At 39.9% G+C, this 8,591-nt stretch overlaps 1 protein-coding gene across 1 annotated transcript in view; it reads left to right on the plus strand.

Annotated features, from left to right (window-relative positions):
• The window catches only part of FAM120C (family with sequence similarity 120 member C), a gene marked incomplete in the record, with an annotated part of 172,559 nt that overhangs the window by 141,790 nt on the left and 22,178 nt on the right, over nucleotides 1–8,591 (plus strand).

Genomic DNA, 8,591 nt, shown 5'->3' on the forward strand with positions numbered 1-8,591 from the left:
CTCTCTCTCTCTCTCTTTCTCTCTCTCTCTCTCTCTCTTTCTCTCTCTCCCTCTCTGGTTAAATTTAAATAAATAACTAAATAAAAAGTTAAATAAAATAATTTTTTAAAAAATGTCTATGATATTGGGGCCAGCAAGTGGCATAGTGGTTAAGGCACTGGACTCCCATGTGGTCACCCATGGTTTGTATCCCAGACCCGACGCCTTGAAACTCAACGCCAGGCACAGGTGCATGTGTGTTCAAAATCCCAAGATGAGGGAACCAGCAGTTAGCGTAATGGCTATGTCGCTGGACTCCCACGTAGTCAACCGCGGTTCGCGTCCCGGACCCGGTGGCTTAGAACTCACGCCAGGCGCGTGTGCGTGCGTGCCCAAGATCCCGAGAGGAGAATGGAGGAGAAGGGATTGCGGCGTGACCATCCCCCCTGGGGGGTGATTTCTCGCTTTCTGTCTCTATGTCTCTCTCTGTCTGTCTGGCGAGCGCACGCGCCCTATAGCGAAAATCTCTCCAAAAAAAAAAAAATCCCAAGATGAGAATGGAGGAGAAGGGATTATGGTTGTGGTGGGGTCGTGCCCCCTGGGGGTTGATTTCTTGTTTTCTGTCTCTCTCTATCTCTCCAGCAAGCACACACACTCAATAGCAAAAATCCCTCAAAAAAATCTGTGATATCAAAAAGAATGAAATACTGGGACCAGCAGTTAGCGTAATGACTATGTCACTGGACTCCCACGTAGCCGACCGCGGTTCGAGTCTCAGACCCAGTGGCTTAAACTCACGCCGGGCGTGTGTGCATGCGTGCCCAAGATCCTGAGAGGAGAATGGAGGAGAAGGGATTGCGGTGTGGCCATCCCCTCTGGGGGGTGATTTCTCACTTTCTGTCTCTGTCTCTCTCTGTCTGTCTGGCAAGCGCACGTGCCCTATAGCAAAAAAAAAAAAAAAAAAAAAAAAAAAAACCTCCAAAACTTACTACAAAGGTACAGTAATCAAGACAGTGTACTGGAATAAAGATAGACATCAAAATTGATGGAATACACTTGCTGTCCAAAAATAGACCCTTACACTTATGTTTATTTACTTTTTTGACAAGAGTATTGAGACAACTCAATGGGGGGAAAATGGGCTTTATAACAAATAGTTCTGGGATATCCACATAACCACATGCAAAGAATAAAGTTGGACCTCTACCACACTCTTTACACAAAAATTAACTCAAAATGTATCAGTATGAAGCCAGAAGCTTCAGTGACAGAAAGAAAAATAGATATGGTAAATAAAACTAAAGCTTGGGGCCAGCAGATGGCATGGTGGTTAAGGCACTGGATCACACATGACTGACTCTGTAGTTCAAGTCCTGGATCTGGAGGCTTGAAAAACACACCAGGCACATGTCCATGCGTGTCCAAAGTTCCAAGAGGAGCATGGAGGAAAAGGGACTGTGTGGTCTGGCCATCTCTCTTGGAGGGTGATTTCTCATTTTATCTCTCTCGCTCTCTGTCTCTTTCTATGCACTATGACAAAAATCTAAAAAAAAAAATCTGAAAACAATGCTATGAATAGAAAACAGCCAAAAGAGGCAGAATTGATCAGGAGAAGTCAGGATCTGGAGTTAGGAGGGGAAGTGACTGGCAACCAGGAGGAGCATCCTATGGCTAAGCCTTGAAATACTGAGATTGTCACCAGATATACTGCAGTTTAGTTAATTACATTAGGTCATTGAGAAAGTCATGACGTATTTTTCTATGCAAAAATGTGTCATGAGTTTCTGGAAAACTCAAATAATTAGGTATTAAAGGAAATGGTGGCTCCCAAAGCCTGAAGGACTCTTCAGATTGTATGTCATCCAGTAGGAAATAATAAGGAAAAACAAAAGTTAGGATAAGTAGATTTATTATTTTTAAAAATATTGCCAAAGGGCACATGCACTTATCAGAGCGAAACAGAAAGAGAGAGGGAAAAGGAGAAAGTATCCTTCAGTGGGGCATGGTCATGCCACAATCCCTTCTCCTCTATTTCTCCATCCTGTTGGGATTTGGGGCACACATGCTTGAAATACATGCCTGGCATGATTTTCAAGCCACTGGTGCTTGAATTTGAACTGTGGTTGGTCATGTAGTATCCACCTCTCTTAACCACTAGGCCACAAGGCTGTCCAGAGGAGAGAGAGATTCTAAAGATTTTATGTATTTTTCTGTAGGAAGGTGATGGATATTAGAACCATGGGAAAGTAATGTTAGATCAGAACAGTTTCTGGAAAATTATTAAGAATTGTACATGAAAATTTGAATAAGACTTTTAGAAAGAAAGAGAGGCCAACTCTTTCTGGAAGCTTCTTTCATAAGCCTGAAATGTGACAAAATGAGCTATGATCCAACTTACTATTTGTAACAGGATTTTATAGGAAAGAAATTAATCTTCAGATGGACTTGAACTCCAAAAGTAATAGAATTATCTGGGTTTCTCTTCTTGTTCATCCTGTGATTAAACCTAATTCAAATCTGAAAAAAGAAATCATAAATTTTTAAAAAATAAAAATACAAGCCACAGACTAAGAGATAATTTTTGCAAACCATTTATCTGAGAAGGTCCTAGTGTCCAGAATATATAAAGAATTCTTATAACTCAAACAATAAGAGACAATTCTATTTTTAAATGAGCAAAAGGTTTGAATAGACATATCTCCAAAGAAGATATGCCATGTCCAATAAGTACATGAAAAGATGATGAACATCATTAGGGAAATGCAAGTTAAAACTACAGTGAGAAACCAAGTTACACTAATTCAAGTGGCTATGATCAAAAAGACAAGTGTTGATAAGGATGTGGAAAAAATAGAATCCTCATATATTGCTGATAGGAACATAAAACAACAAGAATAAATTCACAAATGTTCACATAAAATTATTTATAATTCTATAGAATTACAATTCTAATTCTAAAAGTCAGAAACAATCTAAATGTACATTAACTTATGAGTGTGGAAAACAAAATGATGTATTTACCTATAACAGGATATTTTTATTCAGTTATAAAAAGGAAAGGAATTGACTACCGACTGATGTTACAACATAGGTGAACCTTTGCAACGGTGGGTTAAAGGAAAGTATCAGTCACAAAAGGTTCATATATATTATATATCATATATATTATATGGTTCTATTTATATGAAATGCTCAGAATAGGCAAATGCAGATATTATAGAGATTATTGATTTTCAGGGGTCTGGAGTAGGGGTGAATATAGAGTAGTGGGCAATGGATAGGGAGTTTCTTTTTAGGGTATTTCTTAAAATTGCATATGAGTTAGGACCAGCAGTTAGCATAATGGCCATGTCGCTGGATTCCATGTAATCGACAGTGGTTCGAGTCCCAGACCCGGTGGCTTAAACTTACGCCAGGAGTTTGTGCATGCGTGCCCAAGATCCCGAGAGGAGAATGGAGAGAAGGGATTGCAGCATGGCCATCCCCCCTGGGGGGTGATTTCTCGCTTTCTGTCTCTCTGTCTCTGTTTGTCTGGTGAGCTCACGCACCCTCTAGCAAAAACCTCTCCAAAAAATTGCATATGAGTCTACCATATCAAAATTAAAAATTTAATTAAAATAAAAATTACACTAAAAAGCCAGACACAAATGACCATATTTGTATTTAGAGCAGGCAAATCTATAGAAATAGAAAGTACATTGGTGAGTGGGAATGGCAAATAGCTTCACATGGGCATAAGAGATCTTTTTGAAGCAATGCAAATGTTCTAAAACTCAGTTGTGATAGTTGCACAGCTATGTAAATTTATTTCTGTAAACTTGCTAAAAGACATTGAATTGTTTAAAAAGAAAAAGACTGAACCCTCTTCCTGAATAAGAGAAGATATAAAAAGGAGATAAATCATCATGACTGCATCTGTATGCCAAATACATAAAATAAAAATGACAAATGATGAAGCAGGAAAATAGTCACAAGTTAGGACAGTGTGTTACTGTTCTCAGTATACAAGGGTTTTTTAGATACTAGAACCCCAAATGGGTAAATGGCACTCTCTTCAGATTGATTTCATTCTTAGAAACAAATGTCACTCTAGCTATCTGATTGTGAAGATAAAATGTCATCGAAGAAAAGTTCCACAGGGAACAATCCTGGAAAGGCAAGAACAGAGACTGCTAGCATTTTTCTGGGCCCGTGCAACATCTTTTTCTGCATGTCTGGTTTATTGATCTCTTAGCTCAAATCCATAAGATTCCAGTTGGCAAACTATGAATTGATTTGACTTGGATTAGCTGTCCACCCCTTATCCAGATAGCTGAAAATAATATAAAGATAGAACTTTTTTAAGTTTTATTTTTATTCATGAAAAAGAGTACATTTGTGTGCATGCAGGAGAGATAGACAAGTCACACATGCAGTTTGTCAGGATATAGGTCATGCTCCTACCCAGTAAAACTCGCCAACTAGGCTGGAGATCAAAACTCAAGTTCGGCCATGTGGCTTCCAGCACTGCGATTCAGTACACTATAAACTGTGCCACTGTGGCTGAGGTATAAGCAGAACAGGTAAATAAATGGACATGTCTATGATAATCGTAGACCAGTCAAAGAAATGTTTAGAAAAAATATTTAACCTCACCATTAACAATCAAAGAAACAAGTTTAATTAGTGAAAGATTTACATTTTTTTACCCATTAAAGATTAATGGTAGCAACCCATGCTGGCACACTGCTGAGAGCTAGGTTGTAAATTGGAACAAACTGGTCTGGAAAACAATTTCACTATATGTGTTAAGGACCTTTACATGGACATAACTTTTTTTTTTGGGGGGGGAGAGGTTTTAGCTATAGGGTGCGTGCGCTCGCCAGACAGACAGAGAAAGACAGAGAGATAGAAAGCAAGAAATCACCCCCCAGGGGGGATGGTCACACCACAATCCTTTCTCCTCCATTCTCCTCTCGGGATCTTGGGCATGCATGCACAGGCGCCCGGCGTGAGTTCTAAGCCACCGGGTCCGGGACGCGAACCGCGGCCGACCACGTGGGAGTCCAGCGACATAGCCATTACGCTAACTGCTGGTTCCCTACATGGACATAACTTTTGATATAATTTTATTCCTAGGAATCTATCCTAAGGGAATGAATAAATAATCAGAGATATAGACAAGATTTAATTTGTGAATATATTTTTAGTATTTGTAATAAAATAGTATAAACAATAAATTACAAGAATGTTTAAGTAAATTGGTATATCTAATTAGGTTGTCAGAAAAGCCGTGATGCATTTTTGCATAGAAAAACAGAAAAATATGTCATGACTTTTCTCACAACCTAATAAATCCCTTAGAGGTTAAGGCAATTGCCCAGAGTCACATAGAAAAGGATTAGTGGAACCTAGATTAGAACAAAACATGTCAGCTTCCAAGTTTATTTTCTTTGCCACTACAATCTAGGGTATATAAAGCTCCTAGCAAGGCATCTAGACTATCTGAGGCATTAAGTAAATGTTATTCAATGAATAACATAATTTACTACAGGTATTGTGATACAATATATAATAGTTGTATATAGTATGTATAATAATGTAACTACTACTAATAGTCTAATAATAAAGATGTCATTTTTTTGAGATTGAGGAAATTCCTTGAGAAATAACTAATACAGTATTTCTAGAGACTGTCCCCAATGCAATCATATAATTAGAAAAATAGTACTTGATGAGCATCACTAAATATCAGTTCATTTAATAATTGTTCCTTCTGACCCATATCTGAACCTCTCATTCTTCTGACTCATTGAAGTGTCTCATAATTCATTCAAGACTAGTTAAATAGCCATGCACATACAAAGATGGAGCTAGCATTTTCTTTTTGAATATACTGACATTGACTCATTTGTTCAGCAAATGTTTTATGAGCACCCATTCTGCCATGTACTACACCAGGTTACAGAGACATTTAAAATTGCAAATTAACATTGAAGTATAAACAACCAAACAGAAAGCTCCAATCCCTAGGCAATTAAATGTACCCTGTTCTGTAGAGCATTCTCTGATTCTCTCAGGTAAATTCAGTCATTCTGTCCTTAGAACACTCAGGACCATGTGTTCAGCTGTTAAAGTTATATCCCTGTGTTGGGGCCAGCAGGTGGCATGATAGTTAAAGTGGTGGACTCCCACATGGCCAACTGCAGTTCAAAAGCACATTAGACACGTGTGTGTGTGTGTGTGTGTGTGTGTGTGTGTGTGTGTGTGTCCAAAATCCCCAGAGGAGAATGAAGGAGAAAGGACTGCAACATGGCCATCCTCCCTGGGGGTAATTTCTCACTTTCCCTCTCACGGTCTTTGTCTCTGGTGAGCACACACACCCTATGGCAAAAACCTTAACAACAACAACAACAAAATAGTCACACTGCTATGTTGTAGTAGTTTTTCTGGCGCTTGAGCATGTTTTTTTTTGTTTGTTTTTTTTTTTGTTTGTTTGTTTTCCCCACACTTGCCCCCTTTAGGAGCCCTTTTTGGTCAGTTTTTCTTGCATAGTGGTCAGGATGGGACTGGTACAGTTCTGTCTGAAGGATTTGTCTTGAGGTTTTCTTGTCTTGTTTAATTTTGCTTTTTGAAAAATGGAATTAAAATACAAATTTACTTTGGTGAAAAAAAATTGAAATCTATTCAGTTTTCTCATAATACACATTTTCTGTGAACTTTTTGAAGCCTTCTCATATAGCATCAGAAAATATAAAATATATCATAAAGTATACATAAAGTTTCCAAGTGGACAAAGTATGAGCAGGGAAGAGGGTAGAAAGTATTCTGGGCAATGGGAAGAGGAGCCTAGCCATTTAGAAAATTAGTTCCTGAAGACGTGTCAGGACTTGATGACATTCTACATCCCAGAATCATCCTGGAATTCAGAGAAATAACAATATTGGCTTGAAGATAAAGTAATTATGGTAGAGCTACCTATGCTGTTGGGATCATTCCAGGTGAAGAAACAGCAGGCTTCTAGGCAGGATAGCTAGTAAATCGCAGGGTTAGAAATGCCATGTCAGTTTGTGGCAGCAGAGCCCAGGCTCTTTCCAGGATACCACACCATTTCCTGCTAATAGTAACTGGGTTGGAATTCCCAGAAACTCATCTCACGTGCTTCTCAGAAGAACCACTCCTTGCTTAAAATGCCAACTTCCTGAAGTCTTGTATAATCATTGTCTTATGGATCTTCCAGAGAACCAAGGACATAGGTTTGTACTGATGTATTTATGTTTTTTTTCATCTTTTCTTCCTTCCCCTCTCCCCCTCACTTTACATTCTCAGTGTCTAGAGCAGTAAAGCATATCTAATCATGGACCTTCGACTCAAGTATCAATAAGTACTTATTTATTTATTTAGTGGATTTCTATCTTACAAGATGGTCCCATATCATTCAGCCATCTACTCAAGCACAAATTCCAGGAATCTTTTCTTTTTTATTTGCCAGAGGACTCATGCCCTCACCAGAGAGAAACAGAGAGAGTGAGGGAGAAAGTGCCTTCTAATGAGGTGCAGCCATGCTGCCATCGCTCATCCATTTCTCCATCCTGTTAAGATTTTTTTTTTTTTGGAGAGATTTTCACTGTAGGGCGCGTGCGCTCGCCAGACAGACAGACAGAGACATAGAGACAGAAAGCGAGAAATCACCCCCCAGGGGGGATGGTCACGCCGCAATCCCTTCTCCTCCATTCTCCTCTCGGGATCTTGGGCACGCACGCACACGCGCCCGGCGTGAGTTTTAAGCCACTGGGTCCGGGACACGAACCGCGGTCGACTACGTGGGAGTCCAGCGACATAGCCATTACGCCAACTGCTGGTTCCCAAGATTTTGAGCATGCACACGCATGGTGTTTTTCAAGCCATGAGACACAGATTCCAACCTTACCAACAGCCATATGGGGTTCTGGTTTCCTTAACCATTAGACCACAGGGTTTAATTTTTCCACAACTTTTTCAAGTCCCTTTATATTATTAAAAGAGAGGGATATGGGACCAGCAGTTGGTGTAATGGCTATATCGTTGGACTCCCACGTAGTCGACTGCAGTTCAAGTCTCAAACCCGGTGGCTTAAACTCATGCCAGGCGTGTGTGTGTGCGTGCCCAAGATCCTGAGAGGAGAATGGAGGAGAAGGGATTGCGGCGTGGCCATCCCCTCTGCGGAGGAGGGGGGGTGTTCCTCGCTTTCTATCTCTCTGTCTCTCTCTGTCTGTCTGGCGAGCGTACGCGCCCTATAGCAAAAACCTCTCGAAAAAAAGGGGGGGGGAGGGATAGACTTTTACTCAGAGGTAAGCAGGGAATACCAGGGTTAGTCCCCTGCAGGGTATCTAGTAAGGGTCAGAAATCTTGCCATGGTCAATGAGCTATGATTTATTTTCCCTCTGAGCCAGTCAATATCAAACCCATCAATAACACTCTTCTAATGACAATCCTTAAATGTCTTACAATTTCAGGATGAAAGTCCAAATTCCTCAGTACTGTTTTTGAGACCCTTCATGATCTGGCCTATTTTCTGATTTTTCTTGTCTTTGCAAATATGCTTAGCACCAGCAATATGGAGCATGGTGCATCATACTGAACCACCTTTCCAT

This window comes from Tupaia chinensis, unplaced genomic scaffold, assembly GCF_000334495.1.
Source record: "Tupaia chinensis unplaced genomic scaffold, TupChi_1.0 Scaffold143992_1, whole genome shotgun sequence".
Lineage (NCBI taxonomy): Eukaryota > Metazoa > Chordata > Mammalia > Scandentia > Tupaiidae > Tupaia > Tupaia belangeri.